Raw genomic sequence first — 21,791 nt, 5'->3', positions numbered from 1 at the left:
GCCAGCAGAGGAGAGTTAGGTCAACATGCCTGGAGAAACCGAGATGGTGGTGTGCTGGAGTCAGCTCATATTGGCTCATAAGCATCAACTGTTAAATTTTCAGGAGATTTTGTGAGCCGGTCATTAAAGACAGCCATGATTAAAAAGCAAATTATATAAACTTACAATTAAATAAATTATAGTAAAAGCAAAGATAGTACATATTCAAAACTCATTTCCTAACTATTTGACTGTATTTTATTATTATCTATGTTCCTGGGGTTAGTTATACCTTTTGTTATAAAACAAAAAAAAAAGTTTTTTTGGAACTTATATAGTATTTTGGTGGAAATGCTACATAATGGTGTTTTACTGCACATTTTTTCTCAATTCTGTGTTCAGTGACATTTACATTGGCAGCTTGAAATTACCCATAGTGGGAATATTTATACAATGAAAATTTTCAAACACTACAAGGCTTAATTTATTATTTTGTTGGTTTTCTAAACCAAAGTTCACAAGTTTTTTTTGTAAAAGACCAGACAATAAACATTTCAGGGTTTGCAGGTCATATAGTCTCTGTCAGAACTCCTCAACTGTGCCATTGCAGTGCAAAGGCAGCTATAGACAATACGTAAACAAAGTCAGTGTGGCTGTGTTCCAAAAAACTTCATTTACAACAAACAGACAGCAGGCCAGATTAGGACCACAGGGCATTTTGCCAATCCCCTATCTAAAGTTAACAGTGATGGAAAAATTGTTAGTAATGCAGATTAAACTTTAAAATGTGTCATCTCTAAAGATGCTACATAAACAGAACAAAAAAGAAATAAAATATTCTATTATCCAAAAACTATTATCTGGTTGAGCAAAGTTGTTAGTCTTTGCAAAAAACATAAAGTTCCCATATATGTCTTTATTGTTTCACTTTCTTTTTTATCTGTGTGAGTCTCTGTGGGCCATGACAAAATACCATAGACCGGATGGCCTAAACCACAGAAATTTATTTCTCATTGTTCTGGAGCCTAGAAGTCCAAGATCACGGTGCAGAAAGGTAGGTTTCATTCTAAGATCTTCTCTCTTGGGTTGTAGGTGGTCTCCATCTCACTGTGTGCTTAGATGACTTCTTCGAGTCTGAGAATTCTCCCTCCCTCTTCCTCTTCTTTTAAGGCCACCAGTTCTATCAGATTAGGGCCCCACTTTCATGACTTCCTTTAACTTAATTACCTCCTTATAGGCCCTATCTACAAATACAGTCTCCTTAGGGGTTAGGGCTTCAACAAATAAATTCGAGGAGGACACAGTTTAGTACATAGCATTGTCTTTCTTGTAAATGAAAATATCCACTAACATTCAAGTCAGAATTATACTGGTTCTTCAAAAACAACCATATTTGTTTACAGATACAAGAGTTTAACAAAAATAAACAAAAGTATCCTATGAGAATAAATTAGCTGTATCAAATTTACATAAAGAATATTAGGCCGGGCGCGGTGGCTCAAGCCTGTAATCCCAGCACTTTGGGAGGCCGAGACGGGCGGATCACGAGGTCAGGAGATTGAGACCATCCTGGCTAACACGGTGAAACCCCGTCTCTACTAAAAATACAAAAAACTAGCCGGGAGAGGTGGTGGGCGCCTGTAGTCCCAGCTACTTGGGAGGCTGAGGCAGGAGAATGGCATAAACCTGGGAGGCGGAGCTTGCAGTGAGCTGAGATTCAGCCACTGCACTCCAGCCTGGGTGACAGAGCGAGACTCCGTCTCAAAAAAAAAAAAAAAAAGAATATTAGATATTATTCTTTGTAAATTGTGCTATACATTCCTTATATTAGTAAAATTTATAATAACTTTGTGTATGTATGTACGTACATACATTTTTTCCCCAGAGACTTAGTTGTTAAACACTTACCAACCCAACAAAAGCAGAAAACAGTAAAGAGAAAGATGAGTAAAGAGCCCAGGGAACAGCATTTGAGCCCTTTTTGTAATTGGCAGCTCCACCCTTGTACTTTCCAGTTACATGAGCAAGTAAATTCCTTTCATTGTAGTTTCTTAAAACTAATTTTAATTGGATTTCTGCCATTTGCCCCCAAGAATCTTGACTAACACTATGTGTCATAGACAAGTTCAGGGAACCTATATATATATATATGTATATATATATATTTTACTTTCTCTCTCTCTCTCTTTTGAGTGCTGAGAGAGAGGTTCCTGTAAGCTGAAGATCCAGCCCACATTTTTAAAAAGTCAGATAAGTCTTTAAGTATAAGGGATTAACAAACTCTATTCTAAAACTCTGGATTTTGCATTGCCAGCTCTACTGCTTCTCTGACTCTGTACTCATGTTTCACTTTCACAAAAGGGTTCAAGCTAGGTGTGGTGGCCCATGCCTGTAATCCCAGCACTGTGTGAGGCCAAGGCAGGAGGATCTCTTGAGCTCGGGAGTTTGAGACTGGCCTAGGCAACATAATGAGACTTCATTTCTACTAAAAATTTTTTTTTTAATTTTTTTTGGTTAATGCCTCAATAAAGGGTCATTTTCTGAGCCTTGATTCTCATTTTTCACCCAGTTCTGCAAATGAGTATCTTCCCGTTCTTGCACCTGATTGACTTGCCTGGTGTCAGTACCTTTAGGACCGGCCCTGCCTTTTCCTTACCAGATGCTCCCAGATGTGGCATTTGTACCTGAGGCTCAGCTGCTGGAAGACAGTATGCCCTGTACTGCCAGCTGCCATTAGCTTTCCAGCAGCCTGTTTCCAATTTTCCATAGCAGTGCTCCTGTGGGGATGAACTCTGCTGGTCTTCTCTGATGTAAATTGCTGTTCTCAACAATGCCCTCCAATCTGTAATGTGGCCCACTGGACACGGGATTCTGCCTGCCACAGGAGACCCCTTCCCAGAGTCTGCTGCTCAATGGAGCCGACCCTGCTGACTCTCCCCAGTAAGGCCCTTCCTTGCAGAGCCAACTCCTCCCAGGCCCCTGCTGCAGCTGGTCAAGCCAGGCCCTGACAAATCTCTTTTCAAAACTGTAACACCTGGTGTCATCTTGTGCTCAAAACAGAATCATATGCTGCAGTTTGGAACCCAGTTATGTGACTGTCTTTAACTTAGGACTTAGAGTTCTGCTTGAACACATTGAGAATAGTTCTGCCTGTGAAAAAGACATTTTTAATACTCTCTAAATTTGTTGTTAAAAGACAAATTGGGCTGGGCGTGGTGGCTCATGCCTGTAATCCCAAATATTCAGGAGGCTGAGGCGGGAAGACCTCTTGATCCCAGAAGTTCAAGGCTGCAGTAAGCCATGATTGCACTATGGCACTCCAGCCTGGGCAACAAAGCGAGACCCTGTCTCAAAAAAAAAAAAAAAAAAAAAAAAAAAAAGAAGAAGATGCTGGGAAAAATTTTTAATAAAAAATGATGCTGAAGGGGGAAGCAATCTTTAACAGATAAGACTCATTCAAGATCCACAAATATAATGATGTAATTATTACAATTGAGGGTTTCTTTCTCAAGCCATATAGGACTTCCATTGGGGATTTCCCCACAGTAATGTGGTTTCTTTTAGTTTTTCCCTGAAGCAGCTGTGCTAGACTTTTTTTGTACGACAGCTTACTTGATGAATGATATTTAAATCTGCAACACTCCCACAGGCATGTCCAGATTTTAATGAGTCAAAAACAATTTGTGTGTGCAGAAATAAAGTGCTACAATGATTTTTAATGGCTGGAGCTATTAAATGTAGATCAGTAATAGAAAGGCAAGACTATCAGCTATGTGTAATTTCTGATACATTCGCGATCATTCCACATTTTTTTCTCCCACTCAAGAAAGTGTTATGGGTTTTATTATTATTATTATTGTTATTATTATTTGACACAGGGTCAGTCTGTTGCCTAGGCTGGGGTGCAGTGGTGGGATCACAGTTCACTGCAGTCTTGACCTCCCCAACTCAAGCGATCCTCCCGCCTCGATCCCACAAGCAGCTGGGACTACAGGCACATGCCACCATATCCAGCTATTTTTCTTTTTTTAATTTTTTTGTAGAGACAGGGCCTCCCCATGTTGCCCAGGCTGGTCTCAAACTCCTGGGCTCAAGCAATCTTCCCACCCCAGCTTCCCAAAGTGCTGGGATTACAAGAGTGAACCACCACACCTGGCCAAGCACTATGGATTTTAGATTATTGAGAGTTATGTTATTCTGCAGAGTAACCTTGAATCCATTTGCATCTATTTTTTTAAGTAAAACATTTGCAAGCTTAAGAACTCTGGCTCCTATCAGTTATACGTCACTGTGACACACCTCACAAGTGGCTGAGGGTCAGTCTTGGGACATGGGCCATCACATAACAACAGGAAAGAAGGGGGAAAGAAACAAAAGCCATTTTGTAGGAAATAGAACAAGGTGGGGAAGAAAATAGGGGGTAAAAAAGAAAAAGAATTTGGAAGGAGATGTGGAATGTTAGAATACCAGATCATTTGACTTCCCTCAATTTAGCAGCTATGGTTTAAAAACAAGGAAAGCAAATCAACTTTGTCCTTTATCCAGAAGAGTCACAAGTCTGGGTGTGGGGTGAGGAGATGGCCTCAGTTGGGGCCAGCATGTCCTAGAACTTCTTGTGAGTGTGAAAAGGAAAAAGGAGAGAAGACACACTTTTGTCAGCCAGTCTTAAGTAGCTAAAATGCTTTCCTCAACCTACTGAGAAAAAAGTTAGGATTCACCATTTTAGTATAAAATACCCTCACTCATTTAAAAATACATTTTCTAAAAATTTCCCCTTTCAAAGCAAGACATCTAATTTGAAAAACTCATATCACAACTTTTAACTGTAATATAAATTAAGTGATTTGGTAGGAATTTTAACATTAGAACATGGGTACATGTGACGATATTGGCAGGGAACAGCTGGCACACTCAAAGGGGTAATGAGTAGACGTTTAACAAAGGGACTATTCACAGAGGTGGGAGCAGAGTCAAGAGGAAAACAAGGGGAGTGAAGCACCCTGGATTGGCAGCACTGGGCAGCCTTCACCATCATGAGACCTCAAGGGAGCAGGGGAGGAGAATTGAGCAGATCTTGAGCACAGCTGCAGAGCTGTGGGAGGGAGGGGGTGCCTGACTGGAGCCACAGCTGAGAGCAGAGGAAGGCAGCCCTAGCCAAGAACAGACAGGCAAAGAGGGTGCAAGGGGTAGTGGAAGAGGGGCAAGATTCAGGACCTCATGGTGCTCACCACTGGCTAATCCCAATCAGAAGCCAGAGGGAAAGAGAACCTTAGTGATGGAGCCTCCGTAGGCCCTGAAGAGATGGAGGGCCATTCAAATACAGAGAATGTATTTGAAGATGGAGAATAACCTGCTTAGGGAGTTTCTGCATTGCCTTCTCCCATTCTTATTCCTGCCTCTTCATCATGCTGAACAGTCATTGACAGTGTGAGTGGAAAGGAAGAATTGGCAACCTATGATTTCCAGAATTTGCAACACTCACCATTTTGATTTGGGGCACACTGCTCTACTAAAGCGGAAAAATTTACACTCAAAATAAAGATGTCAGTAGGTTCAAGAGGTAACCTAGGCAGTCTGGATCAAAATTTGGTGCCTTGTTTCTAAAGCATAAATGTGGTCTAGACATATGGTTTTGAATAGAATCGGTTTCCTACAGACAAAAGGCCATGAAGATCAACAAATTGTTCTTAACTACTTCCACTTAACTTAATTGCATGAGGCTGCATTATCTACACAGCTGAAGAGATGTACTTACAACTTGGATGTGGCTTTCTTTGTTCATCAACTTTGAAAAGGCTTAGAATAAAGATGGTTTTTTCTTGTAGTGAATTTCAATATGTCAAAGAATAACTCAGCTTGAAATGAATAAGCCCCAGTAGGTTTTGCTTCAATATAAGAATTAAATGATTTTATTCTGATATATAGGCAATCTATAAAGAGTCACAATTTGATGCCTGGTGCAAAGTTTTACTTTTTAAATAGTTGTCATTCTATTTGTATCTTTCATGATGCTGAGAGAGCAAAGTAAAAGGAGGCTGTGCTGTTATCCTGACCTGACAAGTCTTAATTCAAATTTCGTTAAAGTTTACTACACACTTAACACATTTTTATTATAAAGTTTATAATATCTAGTAAAAAGTTGTAGGTGAAAAAACAAGTTCTAAGTTCAAATATGGTTAGGATGTACATGATTAGACAAATATAAATGAATTTGTTGCTATGGAATTTCTCATATCTGTCATATTTTAACATGATGTACTTATACAAGGGGGCTAATGGGTGTAGCCCTCCCAGGTTTCCTTAACCATCAAACGCTTGTGTCACACATCATCTTGTAAGATTAATGTTTCATAGAATGTTTTTGAAGCAGTCTTTTAACAGGAGGTCTCCAAGTTCCTATTTCTGTAGTAACAGTGTATAAATGCTGAGCAATATTAGTGGTGAGACTAGGTTTTTAGGAATGTCTATGGGCTGATGGAAGCATCTCCTGGGTGTAGAATCAGAAGAATTAAGTTTATTCCAAACTTAGTTGCACTTGGTTGTACTACTTACTAGCAGAGACACACTGGGTAAATCAATATGACTTTTCTGAGACTCAAATTTCCTCATCTCTAAGATAAATGATCCTTACCTCAATAGGTCTTTGAGAAGGTTTTCAAGTAGCTTAGGACTTCCACAAAACATTAAATATATCCCTACCATAATGATGAAGACTTTCTACTCCCAGGTATTTATTCAAAGAAAGAAAGGCATAAGTCATATAAGAATGTTCATGGTAGCTTTATTTGTAATAGCCAAAGGTAGAAATTACTCAAATGTTCATCAACATGGAATGAATAAACAAATTGTGGTATATCCATACAATGGAATATTACTCAGCAATGAAAAGAACTGAACTATTCATACACACAACAACTTGGATGAATCTCAAAAATTTATCACCAGTGAAATAGGCAAGACAAAAAGCATACATACTATACCATTTTATTTCTGTAAAGGTATAAAAAACTAAACTATAGTAACAGAGAAAGGATCTGTGGCTTCTATGGTTGCCTGGGGACTAAGGGAAAGGGGGCAACAGGAAATGGTGGGAGGGGAGAATTACAAATGGGGTTATGAGTAAACTTTTGGGAATGACAGATGTGTTCACCATCTTGATTGTTGTGACAATTTTGCAGTATATGAGAGTTTGGGTTTCTCCACATCCTCCTCATATTTGGTGTGGTCTTTCTAATTTTGTCAATTTAATAGATATGTGGTGATATCCATGACAGTTTGAATTTGCATTTCCATAATAACTACAGATGTTGAGCATGTTTTCCTGTGCTTATTTGCTACCAATATATTTTCTTTGGTGAAGTGTCTATTTAATTTTTTTTTCCTTTTTTTATTTGGTTGTTTTTTCTCTTATTGTCGAATTTTGAGAGTTTTTAGATATTTTTGATATGAGTTATTTATCAGATACATGATTTGCAAATATTTTCACCCAGTATGTGCTTTTGGTATTTTGTGCAAGAAATCTTTGCTTAACCCAAGGCTGCAAAAATTTTATCCTATGTTTTCTTCTAGAAGTATTATAGTTTTGGGATTTTACACTTAGGTCTACTGTTCACTTTGAGTTAATTTTTGTATGTGGTACAACATGTGGATCAAAGTTCATTTATTTTGCACATGGATATTCCCTTTTTTCCAGAACCATTTGTTGAAAGGCTACATTTTTGTCCAAGAACTGGGCTTTAAACTTTGTCAACAACCAAGTTTTCATTTATGTTTGGGTCTGTTTCAGGACTCTGTTCTGTTCCCTTGGTCTCCTTGTCTAACTTGACTCCAGTACCACAGTGTCTTGCTGCAGCTTTATACACTTTGAAATCAGGTAATGTTTAGTGTTCTCAACTTTTTCCTTCTTTTCAAAATTGTTTTAACTAGTCTAGGTCCTTGGCATAGCCATATAAATGTCAGAATCAGCTTGTAAATTCGTACCAAAAAAGTGTGTGAAGATTTTGATTGAGATTGTGTTTAATCTACAGATCAATTTGGGGAGAACTTTAACTTAGCAATATCAAGTCTTCAATACCATGATATCTTTATTTATTGAGATCTGCTTTAATTTATTTTGGCAATGTTTTGTAGCTTTCAGCATATAGGTCTTGCACATATCTTGTCAAATTTACATCTATGTATCATATTTTTATGCTACTGTAAGCAGCACTGTTTTATTTATATTTCTGATAGTTGGTTGCAAGTACATAGAAACACAACTGATTCTTGCTTGCTGATCCTGTATCCAGCAACATTGCTCATTTATTAGTTTTAGGAGCTTTTCAAGATTTGCTCAGATTTCCTATGTAAGCTATCACATTATCTGGGAATAAAGGGAGTTTTACTTCTTCCTTTCCAATCTGAACATCTTTTATTCATTTATTTTTTCATTATTGCCCAAGCTAGAATCTCAAGCACACTGTTAAATAGAAGTGGTGAGAGCAGACATTCTTGTGTTGGTCCTGACCTTAGTGGGAGAATATTCAATATTTCATCATTAAGTATGATGTATGCTATAGTTTATTTCATAGATTCCCTTTATCAAGTTAAAGACATTCCCTTCTTATCCAAATTTGCTGAGAGATTTTTAATGAGAAACAGATGTCATGTTTTGTCAAATGTTTTTCTGTGCCTATTCGGTCTGTTTACATAGTGAATTACATTAAGTTGATTTTCAAATGTTAAATTCTTGGATTCCTCAGATAAATAGCATGTGGTCATGTTGTGGTCTCCTTTTTCTAAATTATTACATATGATTCCCGAAGTTTTATTTAGGATTTTTGCATCTATGTTCATGAGGGTTATGAGTCTGTAATTTTTTTGTCTTGTAATATCCTAGGTTCTAGAATCATCATACCTTATAGAATGAATTTCCTCCTCTTCCATTTTCTCAGAATGTTTGTGTAGAATGGGTAGTTTTTACGTCCTTAAATATTTAATAGAATACACCACTGAAGCCACATGGGCCTGGAATTTTCTTCGTGGGAAAATTTTAAACTAAAACTTCAATTTCTTTCATAGATTTAGGGCTATTCAGATTATCAGATCCATGCTGAGAGAGTTTTGGTAGTTTGTAATTCTAGGCAGTTTTTCTATTTCATTCAAGTTGGTGAAGATATTAGCGTAAAGTTGTTAATAATACTCCCATATTGTCCTTTTAGTATCTGTAGAATCTGCAGTTATGTCACCTCTCTAACTCCTGACTTGATTTCTTCTTTCTTTTTTGTTTCTTATCAATCTGCTGAAGGTTTGGCAATTTTATTGATCTTCTTAAAGAATTAGCTTCTGTTTTCATTGATTTTTTTTCTATTTTCTATTTCATAGACTTCATCTAAGATTTTATTATTTCTTTTCTTCTGTCCACTTTGGATTTTATCTTTTCTAGTTTTTGAAGTTAGAAGCTGAAGTCAATGATTCTAGACCTCTCTTCTTTGATAATATGGGCTTTTTGCTTTTGTGGTATCTCACAAAGTTTGAAATATTTTTATTTTTATTTTTATTCATTCAAAATGTCTTTTTTTTTTTTTTTTTTTGAGACAGAGTCTCGCTCTGTCGCCCAGGCTGGAGTGCAGTGGCACAGTCTCGGCTCACTGCAACCTCTGCCTCCCAGGTTCACACCATTCTCTTGCCTCAGCCTCCCGAGTTGCTGGGACTACAGGAGCCCACCACCACACCAGCTAATTTTGTTTAGTAGAGACGAGGTTTCATGGTGCTAGCTAGGATGGTCTTGATCTCCTGACCTTGTGATCTGCCCACCTCAGCCTCCCAAAGTGCTGGGATCAAAATGCTTTCTAATTTCCTTTTTGATTTCTTCTTTGACCCATGGGTAACTTAAAAGTATGTTATTTAGTTTCCATATATTTGGGTGTTTTCCAGAGGTCTTTCTGTTTTTTGTTTCTCATTTAATTCCATTAACATCAGTTAATACATTTTGTATGACTTGAACCTTTTAAATGTATTGAGACTGGTTTTATGGCCCAGAATATGATCTGTCTCTGCAAATATTCTTTGGGCAATTGAAAAGAAGGTATCTTTTGCTCTCATTAAGTGGAGTTTTCTATATGTGTCAATTAGGTCAAGTTGGTTGACTGTTGCTCTTCTATATTCTTACTGATTTTCTCTCTACTTGCTCTATCAATTATCAGGAGAACAGTATCAAAATTTCTGGCTATATTGTGGATACATATACTTCTGTTTGCACTTCTCTCAGTTTTTGCTTCATATAATTTGGAACTCTGTTGTTAGGGGTATGAATATTTAAGATTGTTAGGTCTCCTGATAAATTGTCTAATTTCTTATTAGGAAATTACCTTTCTTATGCCTGGTGATATTATTCCATTTTATCTCTTGTGTTGGCTTACTAGCCGTAACTCTATGTTTCATTATTTTAGTGGTTGCTTTAAGATTCATCGTACACATCTTTAAATTACATAGTCTACCTTCCACTGATATTATACTACCTCATGTATAGCATAAGAACTTTACAGTAGTATACTTCCACTTGTCTTCTCCTAGCTTTTGAGCTATTTTTTTTTTTTTGAGACGGAGTTTCACTCTTGTTGCCCAGGCTGGAGTGCAGTGGCGTGATCTCAACTTACTGCAACCTCTACCTCCCAGGTTCAAGCTATTCTCCTGCCTCAGCCTCCCGAGTAACTGGGATTACAGCCATGCGCCACCACGCCCTGCTAATTTTGTATTTTTAGTAGAGATGGGGTTTCTCCGGATTCATCAGGCTCATCTTGAACTCCCGACCTCAGGTGATCCCAACCTCAGGTGAACTGCCTCAGCCTCCCAAAGTGCTGGGATTATAGGCATGAGCCACTGCGCCTGGCCAAGCCTTTGTTTTTATATAATTTACTTTTACATATTGTAAACTCTACCTTATATTGCTATAAGTTTTGTTTAACCAGTCAATTATTTTATAAATACATTTGAATAATGTGATAAAAGAAATTCATGTAGTTACCATTGACGGTGCTTTTCATTCCATTTTGAAGATCCACATTTTTATCTGGAATTACTCCTTCTGCCTAAAGGAGTTTAACATTTCTTACAGTGTGGGCCTGCTGGTAATGAATTGTTTTTAGTTTTTTTGTCTAAGAAGTCTTCAGTTTTTATCTTCATTTTAAAAAAATATTTTAGCCAGGTATAGAATTCTAGGTTGACTTTTTTTCTTTCAATACTTTAAAGACATTACTCCATGGTCTTTCTGTTTGTTCTATGCCCAATGAGAAAATTACTGTTATCTTTATTCCTTAGTATATCACATGCCTAAAATAAATCATGTATTCATACCAATATAAGTTGAATTTCAGATTATTAAGTTTTACTTAACATTTTGGGGTTTATATTTTATGTATTTTTTTATACTGAAAAAAATCTTGGCTCCTAATAGTAAATTATTTGCATACACACATATGTGTATGTATTAATAGTTCTAAAGTAACAATATAATTATTACTACTAGCAATAATACTACTTAATGCAGATTAAGAATTCTTTCCTTTTTCCCCCTTCTAGAATATATGGTAGTAGAAAGTTACAGTCAAAATACTATGCTTTAAAGTCACTTGAAATAATTTGTCTTCATATTGTTATGAGTACTAAGTGATACACATTTGATGTTTGTTTATTTCAGTTTTTTTTTATTTTTAGTGATTTACTCTTTAAGAATTTTAAATTGTGTAAAATATTAACTTTTAAATGATGTGAAATATTAACACAGTTCCAAAGTAGCATTATGCTGGTAAATGTTTATAAATAAAAGACTGGATTTTGTCAATTTTTATGGTATACATATTACCACCATGACTGATTTTGAGTTATCAATGTTATAACAGTTAATGCAGAATTTGGAAGAATTTGGTAGTACACCATTATATAGGAGTTCTACCATGCATATATGACACATATAAAGCTCAGTAGCACAGATAATTGTAAAATGTATAAAAATAATTAAAACATGAGTTTTAAGTATTTATTGTCTTTTTAAATATAATTTATTTCATATTAAGTTACATAATTTAATCTTTGATAATAGCTGTTTCATAGCTGGCTCACAAAATTCCTGAAAATTTAACTGGCTCTTGCCAGCTGGTATAAACTGGCTTTAGCACACACCTCTGTTTCAAAGTAAAAACCACAAAACAAAGTAAATTCAGAAAAGGATTGCTTTCATGTGCTTTCTATCCCATTTCCTCCTATATGAGAGGTAATTGTTTTCGTCAGATTTGGTCTCATCCTTTCATGGTTTATTTTTGAAAATATAAGCAAATACAATTATATAGTTCCTTAACCAAAAGATAGCACACAATAAACACAGTTCTGCTCCGCTTGTAGGTTAGAATCTTGATTCCTGTTAAATTGCAACTCTTCTAGGAAAAATAAAGAGGTGCATGTTAAACTATCACTAGTTTCATACTTCAGTAGAAATTAGTTTCCTTGTCTTTTTTGAGAGCTGAGAAGTGTCTGAATGGGAATGGAAAAGTTTTCTTTGAGAATAGGGATGAATTCAGGAATCTGGGAGCATCACAGGCAAACTTTACAATTTTACTTGGCATCAGAGGAGTGGGAAGGCAGGCGCTGGCAACCTGTTGAGGTGGCGAGGCTGCATGGATGAGTGCTCAAGTGCTGGCTTATACAGTATAAATCCAGCTACTTTCATTGTTATAAAACGTCTTGCCATCAGAGGGGGTAGAGTTTTATGTTTTAGTTGGACTTCTCAGCTGAATTAAATATGATAAGGCTGTGCTTATCACCCTTGTGAAAGTCATTTCTGCAATATTTACACAAACTCTATGAGACTGAAATCTTTTATTGATTTTCTGTTGGTCTCTGATAATGTTTCACTGAGAGGAAATGACTGAGATCTTGGAATTCACGTCTTTATCACATGACTGCTTCCAAAGTCATGAGTAGTAGTAGTTGTTGTTGTTGTTGTTTTAACAAACCTCTTTATTTCCTACAATAAGTATATTGACAACCCTGGTGCTCTTAGCTTATTCTTGCCCCACAAGCACAAAGAAACAGATTGAAGGCTGTGGAGTAGTTCACTGAGCCCAGCCTTCCTTACAGGAGGTCCTTAATCCCTTAGGTGGGAACATTTTTTCAGAAAAAGACTCTCCTGAACATTTACTGACTTTCCCCATGGCCTATTAAGTCTTAAATACAGGTACTGTGGGGCAGGTCAAACATTCCCTTAAATTCTTTCAGCTTCAGAATTATTTAATGTGACAATTGTCATGATGGCATCGTAGAGTCAACCAATGCCCACACTGCCTGGATCTCACCATTCCACAACTCTCTTTAGCAGCTTCCTTTAATAGAGAGCTTAAATCTGCCCCTTGGGAACTCCCAACTTCCCTCTAAATGTGATTAAATTTTGTATTTAAGTATTTAATTATTTTTTAAACTAATTTCTGCCTCTAGGTGTATGGTAAACTAAACAATCCAAAAACCATGTAGCTCCACAATAATCAGAAATTCTGGATCCAGTAAAACAAGTCTCCTTTAAGACACGGCTGAATGCTGGAAGAAAGTTCAAAAAGTTCCTGGAGTCAAAAATGAAGTGAGAAGGAAAAATGAGAGCAGTGAGTACGTGCATGTATGCTACAGCCACTCAGGGTGGGAGTTGACGGGCTCAGGCACCTAGAGGCTTGGATTAGTATGCTCAGGCCAGGGCAGAATGTGAGGCCTGGAGATGCAGAATGCTGGGTGTTGGAACTGCAACCCCTGTAGAAATCCTGGTCCTTAGAAGGGCTATACTCAGAGTGAGGGAATGAATCAGGAAATGCACCCGTAGGCTCAGGGAGACAATAAAGGTGATATTCTATCTCAGTAGTCTGGGCTCTAGGGGAAAAGTTTCCCTTGAGAGTTTGTAACCATGGGTCTGTCATTCCATTGGTTCTGAGAACCTCCAAACTGAGAAATTAACATAAACTGAGATGGAGGCAGTAATTCCCCTTGGGCAGCTAACAGAAACAAGGGCAAAACCTTCCTGATCTAGAGGAGTAGGGTTGTCCAGGCCCCTTGGGATTCCCTCCAGCCGTTCCTGCATTTGAAGATGCATTGCTCTTAAGCTCTTATTCTCATACTTTTCAGTTCCAATGACCACAACTCTTTCAACAGATTTTTATAGGAGTTTCCAGAAACTTCATCCTGCTCATTTTTTTCTGTGTTGTCTCTAATATGTCATGTTTCATTTAAAATGTATCCTTTTCCTCCAGTTCAGACCTATAGGTAATACACCAGAAATTGTCTAATGTGTGGTATAAAATAGGACCATGATAAAAAAAAAAAACAAAGTAATAAAAAATTATATTACTGTAATGTATTAACGTCATATCACTATAATAAAACTTTTATTATAATAACAGCTACAGTTGAGTATGTCTTATGTGCCAAATACTAGGTACTAGACATGCACTGTCCTTTTTAATCTTCAGGATACCCTGGGATGGGTTCTAACACTACCCTCCTTCTACAGATGAGGACAAAGAGGCTTAGTAATTTACCCGGGGTAATGGAGCTGGGAAGTGGTCACAGAGTGGCAATGTGTTATCACCAAAGCCAGGATTTAAACCAGCCCTATCTACCTTCAATGCCCTTGCTTTAAGTCACGAATCCTCCACCTCTCTTACCTGGTAGGGCATCCACACGCAAGTTCCCTTGTTAGTGACTATCACGTTCTTTTTTTTTTTTTTTTTTTTTTTTTTTTTTTTTTTTTTTGAGACGGAGTCTCACGCTGTTGCCCAGGCTGGAGTGCAGTGGCGCGATCTCAGCTCACTGCAAGCTCCGCCTCCCGGGTTCCCGCCATTCTCCTGCCTCAGCCTCCTGAGTAGCTGGGACTACAGGCGCCCGCCACCGCGCCCTGCTAATTTTTTGTATTTTTAGTAGAGACGGGGTTTCACTGTGGTCTCGAACTCCTGACCTTGTGATCCGCCCGCCTCGGCCTCCCAAAGTGCTGGGATTACAGGCTTGAGCCACCGCGCCCGGCCGACTATCACGTTCTTGAAAGTGTTTGAAGCGACCTAATATCCCTAGGATCCTTATTTCTTTAAACATTTAAATCACAGTTATTTTTCCCAAAGATAGATTGCCATGGAAGAGGGGAACAAAGACGAAGGAGGAAGGTACAGGAAGGAAGGGGGCAGAGGACCAGAAACAAAGGCAAAGATAGGAGTGGGTGGGGACACGGGAAATTTCTTCTGCTTACTTCACAAGCTTACAGCCGACCCGGTCTGGCAAGTGACAAGGTGCCTATGGATGACACAGCCAGGGATTCTTCTAGGCCATGCAAATATTCAGTTGCTTTTGATTTCTTACATTTTTTTGAAGGTAATGCTAGATTTCTGAAACGGCTCTCACTGACGCGCCTTTGTTTCTCCTGGAGCCGCGGGTCTGCAGCTGAGGGCATTTGTGTTTGGGAAGCCTGCCCCCTCCTGGATTAGTGAAACCTTACAGGCCACGTCTCCAAGCTCTCCAAAATGAGATCTAGTGTGTGAAAACGTTTCAACTGTTGTTCAGAGATTTGAGGAAAATAAATAAATAATCTTTTTCATATGATTCCCCTGAGATTTTTGGATTATTCTCATGTAAATCTTTAGGTGGATTTTATGGATTTTGAAATCATACCCACCTAAAAATCCTGAAAAAATGTTTTAAGGACCCAAAGAGATAATAATAACAGCAATAATGGTAAACATTATATTCAGTGATTTCTATGTGCCAGGACTGTGCAAAGTACCCTGTGAACAATGCCAATTGCAGCACTCACCACCACCCCAAGAGACAGGTTCTCTGCATTATTACCCCCACCTTACAGAAAGCCTTGAAGCAGCAGTCCCCAACTTTTTTTGGCACCAAGGACTATCTTTGTGGAAGACAATTTTTCCACGGACCAGGTGGGGGATTGGGCGGGGGTGGTTTCAGGATGAAACTGTTCCATCTCAGATCATTAGGCATTAGATTCTCATAAGGAGTGTGCAACCTAGATCCCTCGCATGCACAGTTCACAATAGGGTTCACGCTCCTATGAGAACCTAATGTCACTTGCTGATCCGACAGGAGGCGGAGCTCAGGCAGTAATGCTCACCTACCAGCCACTCACCTACTGCTGTATGATCCCGTTCCTAACAGGCCACGGACTGGTACAGGTCCGCGGCCACGGGGACCCCTGCAAACTGGAGAGCTTCTCTACCACCACCCTCACACACCCAACCACCCATAGGTTGGGAGCCCCTGAAATTCTTGAACTGTCATGCCATCTATTGACCACACTTGACTGAATCAGAAATAATCGACCAAGCTGAGTTACTTGGATACTTTCTCCTGGGAATTTGGAAGCAGAATGAAAATAGCCATCAGTCTAGGCTGGTCACTTGAATGGAGGTCATCGAACATCAGGAGCCTACTGTGGAAGAGCATCTGCTGCCATGGAGAAGCAAAAAAGATAACCAGGAGAAAGAGAAAAGAACAAAGGGGAAGCATAGGAAAAAGCAAAAAAGACAACTTCCCTTTTCTTAGTCCCAGTCCCTCCTGAGGCTCCCCTGCTGGTTACGCTGATTTGGCTACCTGAAATAGGTTTGTTTTTGTCTATCACAAAAAAAAAAAAGTGTATATAACTAAGTCGTGTGAGCAATAATATCTAAAAGTGAATCAAAGCTACTGTTACAATGGTATAAAATCTGAAGTTAATATGGCACATTGAATGATGTGCATAATTTTATTGTAATCCATGGCAATTAGGCTCAAATAGGGAGCAATTAATGAAAATGACTATAATTATTATGATGTCAACAAAGCCAAGCCAAGCAATTCCAAAGTCAGCTGTAGGCAGGAGGAATTAGAGACAGCAGGAAGTTGTTCTGGGGTTCCTCGGAAGGACCTGGGATTTAAAAACCAGGAGACTAAGTCCTCCCCTTGCCGCTCACTTCTCTAGCAACCATGGTCCAGGAGGACTCCGGAGGTCCCAGCTAAGAAGCTGTGAGCCTCTAGCTACTCCTGACCACTCTCCTTGCCCTGCCTCTTCCCTCGATGCTTCTCCAAAGAGGAGGAGTCCTGAGGATGGTGGGTTGTGGGGGAAGGGCTGCGTTTGCTTGAAAGGCTGTCTGTTCCTCAACACTGGATTGGTGAAATCTGGAGCACAGAGAATTGGAAACTGTTTTAGGAAGAAGTTGCCAGCTTACTTTCCATGGTGCACGCCTCCTTCAGTCTATGTCTACCCTTGACACAAAGCGTCATCAACATGGTCCAGAATAGCTCAGCCGGGATCTGTGTTGAGGATGGCGATGAAATCCTCACGGCAATAAAATGCATGCAATGGCGTGGCTTTGCTCTCTGTTCCATGGGCAGCTGCGGCTGGCAGTGTGACATGTGGTTGAGGTAGCACTGGAATGGGTTGTTGAGACTGCTGCATCCCAACTAAATACCATCATCTCAGTCTCTTTTCCACTGATGTACAACTAACAAAGACCCCTCAGAACAGTCAACAAAAGCCAGATCCTAGACATCTGAGTAGTTTGACCTAAAGTAGCCCATACTTAGAGAAATAAAAATTCAGTGACTGGAAGTATTTTGTTTTCCTCCTTCCACTAAACCAGTACCTCAGTCTGAACTTTCACCAATCAGGGGTGCATTTGTGTTAGTAAGCAAATAAATATCAGCTATTTTACATGTATTACTTCCCTGAAAATGTGTGTGTGTGTGTGTGTGTGTTTTTTTTTTGGTGTGGGGATAAATTAATCTAATTAATTAATTAGCTATGATCCTGGCATAAGAGCAATGGGAATGTCACGGAAAGAACCAAGAAAGGTTTTTCCGGAGTTATTCAGTAAACATTGAGTAAGTATCATGTGTCAGTCATTGTGTTAGGCCCTGGAGGAAAAAAATCACAAAACAGACCTCTACTTTTTTTTTTTATTTTTTATTTTTTGGACGCAGTCTCACCCTGTTGCCCAGGCTGGAGTGCAGTAGTGCCATCCCAGCTCACCACAACCTCTGCCTACTGGATTCAAGCGATTCTCCTGCCCCAGCCTTCCAAGTAGCTGGGACTACAGGTGTTTCTGTATTTTTAGTAAAGACAGGGTTTTGCCATTTTGGTCAGCGTGGTCTCGAACTCCTGACCTCAGGTAATCCGCCCGCCTTGGCCTCCCAAACTGCTGGGATTACAGGTGTGAGCCACCACACCTGGCCAGAACTCTACTCTTCAGGAACTTAGTGCATCGGGTACTCAACATTAAGTGCATCACAACTAAGTGTGATGACTTAGGGGCAGGAAAAAAGGAGGCTATTTCTATCTTGGAACATTTTAATAACCTCCAAACATTTTATACGGATCAAGCTGGGTTAAAACAAACATTAAGAGGTGTCTAGGAGAGAAAGGATGGGGGTGGGAGCTGGAAGAAAATTGTAGGAAAGGGGAGGGCTGTTATCTTGGAGCTAGAGATGGCTTCATCCTTGTGCATCTGAGGGCTGTTTTTAAATAGTGTCTGTCTGAATCATTCCTCCGCCCTCCACCCTTCACTTTCCACCCTCCACCCAACCCTCTTCCTGAGTCACCCTGACTGCCATTTCTCACCCTGAAAGGAGAAAGAGGAAAGGATATAATTTGTATCAAATCCCTACCAGCTGCTAGGATACATTCGTACATTTCGATTGGAACGTTTCATCTACACATACCACTGTGCAATGGGTGGGAGTTCTTTTGTGTAACGATGGGGAAACTGAGGTACAAAAGGGTAGGTAGCACGACTCTCCCCTTATTACACAGCTGATAAGACAAAGTGCCATAATGCAAACTCATATTCTAAATTATATCATTAATAATGAACATGCATGCTGCTTTTTTTGAAAGTTAAAAAAAAAAAGGACATAAGTGTGAAACAAAAGTCTTTCCTTCTCTACATTCCAAAGTGTTTGGGGGCACATCCCTATGCAGTTTTCCCTTGCATACACAAATGTGTACCTACATATGTGACATATAACTGTATATGTGAACATGAACATTTTGACATAAAAGGGCATTCTAACCATATTGCTCTATAAATCACTTCTGTCACCTAATGCTACATCATGGATATTCTTCCATAATGCCCACATCTTTACATTTACTTCATTTTTCTAAGATCTATGTGAAATTTAATATATATTATGTAAGTATTTTCTTATTGATGAGGATGTCTCTGTTTAGTTTTAAGGTTTAATATTAGTGCAGTATTTAATACTAAAGTATTATCTGTATCTGAGTTTTAAAATGTACTCAAATGCAAAGCACAGGAATTCTGAAATGGAAGTGTAAGTATCCTTTTCTCTCACCCTCCATTCCAACCTCCATTCCCCAGAGTTGTGCTGTTGTTGTTGTTTTGTGTTTTTCTTCTAGTAGTTAACATTTTAACTTTAAATACTATAGTTCTTGATTTATCTGTTTTAGAAAGTATCTGTTGTCTTGCCTCAATGACAACTGAGTTTACTATACTTTTTTTTTTTTTTGAGAGGGAGTCTCTCTCTGTTACCCAGGCTGGAGTGCAGTGCCACGATCTCAGCTCACTGCACCCTCCGCCTCCCAGGTTCAAGCGATTCTCCTGCCTCAGCCTCCCAAGTAGCTGATATTATAGGCGCCCACCCCCATGTCCAGCTAGTTTTTGTATTTTTAGTAGAGACAGCGTTTCACCATGTTGGCCAGGCTGATCTCAAACTCCTGACCTCAGGTGATCCACCCGCCTCAGCCTACCAAATTGCTGGGATTACAGGCGTGAGCCACCACGCCTGGCCAAGTTTATCATACTTATGCTATCTCTACCTCTTTCTTTTAAATGTTAGTCATATTTATAATTTTTAAGTTATTCAGTGTAAATTTGTACTTTTCTTTAGCTATGTCTTGTGTGATTTGTCAAAAAATTTAAATTTTTGAAAAAATTTAAATTTTTGACAAAATGTCTTATCAAAAAATTTAAATTTTCAAAAAATGTAAAACCCAATCTCAAAAAATGTATTCTGATTATGTAAATATTACATACTATAGTTCCAAGTAGTGTGATAGGATCCATAGGAAAGGAGACACTCTCCTCTGTGACTTAACCATGCTGGCTGCTTGAAGGAGAAGGACTGAGATCTAATGGCTTATGCTTTTATTTCTTTTCAGTTGCCTCCTAAGCCATACTGGTCTGCACTGTTCTTCATATATCAGGTTCAAGCTAATGGATCCAAGCCAAAGGACTCCATATTCTCCAAAGCCTGTAAGCAGAATGCTGGTGTGGTGTGGGGAGGAAGAAGTTCCATTGTGTCCCCACTGAGGGGACACAAAAGTCCCAAAAGGGTCACTGAACTGCCAGGTACCAAGAGATACCAGGTACCATGAGGCTGCCAAAGGCAGAGACGGGCCAATTCATCCACTTCAGCTGAGGCTGAGACATGGCATCCCTAAATGCCAAACAGGACATTGCAGGGAATAAGGATCAGAAAATCAGCTGTAAAACAGGAAGTCTCCCTAGAACCCACATGTGCTTATCCAAGACACCGTTATTCTCAAGCCACAGTGTTATCTATTCCCTTGCTCCAAACACCCAGATACCATTTTGGTGAGGAACAGGAGAAAGGAAAGGGAGTAGAATGTGAAAGGACTGTTTGAATCAGAAGAGACTGACATATTGATATTTGTCCAGTTTCATTGTTTCTACCCGACACCCAGTAAGAAAGAGTCCTAAGAGGAACATTAGTTCATGAGACTAACTGGCTGTTCATTAAACTCACAGCTGGACTACATTTTCCAGCCTTCCTTGCAGTTAGGTGTAACCATGTGAATGGATTCTGACCAATAAAATGTGAGTAGAAGTGGTAGATCCCATTTCCTGACCTGATACACACAGACCTCCCATGCATTATCCTTTATGTTCTTTTCTTTTCCACAGTGATCTTGGAAACCGTGTATTGAAGATGGTGAAGCCACAGATGGAAGGCACCTGGATCCAGTTTTAAAAGAGCTGCCTGCCAATCAGGAACACCCTTTTTGAACTTTGAGGATGTGTTTTAATTCTCATATTCCTGCATAACAAACAACTCCAAATTTAGTGGATTAAAACAATAATTTATTATAATCCCTATAAATTCTGTGAATTGACTGGGTTTAGCAGGGTGGATCTCACTTGGGGTGACTCATATGATTGCAGTCAGATGTGGGCATTTTTCTTTTAATTTTTATTCAGTGCCTAGATCCTTTACTGGCCCCTGGGAAATACATTATTAAAAATTCATATTTTCGGCCGGGCGCAGTGGCTCACGCCTGTAATCCCAGCACTTTGGGAGGCCGAAGCGGGTGGATCACGAGATCAGGAGATCGAGACCATCCTGGCTAACATGGTGAAATCCCGTCTCTACCAAAAATACAAAAAATTAGCGGAGCGTGGTGGCGGGCGCCTGTAGTCCCAGAAACTCGGGAGACTGAGGCAGGAGAATGGCATGAACCCGGGAGGCGGAGCTTGCAGTGAGCTGAGATCCGGCCACTGCACTCCAGCCTGGGTGACAGAGCGAGACTCCATCTCAAAAAAAAAAAAAAAAAAAAAGAATTCATATTTTCAGGCTGTCTCTGTTTCCAGGGACTCCATCCAGTGGGATTGGAATAGAGTCTGGAGATATGCAGCTTAAGCAGCACTTTTAGGAGCTTTATTCCTCTTGTTAGTTCTTCCCATTTCCTAAATCCCTAAGAACCTAGAGAATGAAAGTCAGTCTCTTTGTAGACTTAATAGGTCTAAAACTCAGCTCAAGTCAGAATGACTCCC

General features: G+C 39.2%; 1 long non-coding RNA gene across 2 annotated transcripts; it reads left to right on the top strand.

Annotated features, from left to right (window-relative positions):
- The first annotated feature begins 974 nt into the window (after positions 1-974).
- On the top strand, positions 975-21,578 carry LOC102130352 (uncharacterized). Of its 2 annotated transcripts, XR_001483932.4 has the most exons (5): positions 975-1,033; positions 7,766-7,852; positions 13,447-13,607; positions 20,159-20,252; positions 20,925-21,578. It is a non-coding gene; the product is annotated as an uncharacterized lncRNA (long non-coding RNA). The 2 variants fall into 2 exon arrangements; XR_001483931.4 differs by lacking the exon at positions 13,447-13,607 and having other exon boundaries at positions 20,925-21,061.
- The last annotated feature ends 213 nt before the right edge of the window (positions 21,579-21,791 follow it).

Source organism: Macaca fascicularis, chromosome 12 (genome assembly GCF_037993035.2).
Source record: "Macaca fascicularis isolate 582-1 chromosome 12, T2T-MFA8v1.1".
NCBI lineage: Eukaryota > Metazoa > Chordata > Mammalia > Primates > Cercopithecidae > Macaca > Macaca fascicularis.
This window is presented reverse-complemented; position numbering and strand designations above follow the sequence as displayed.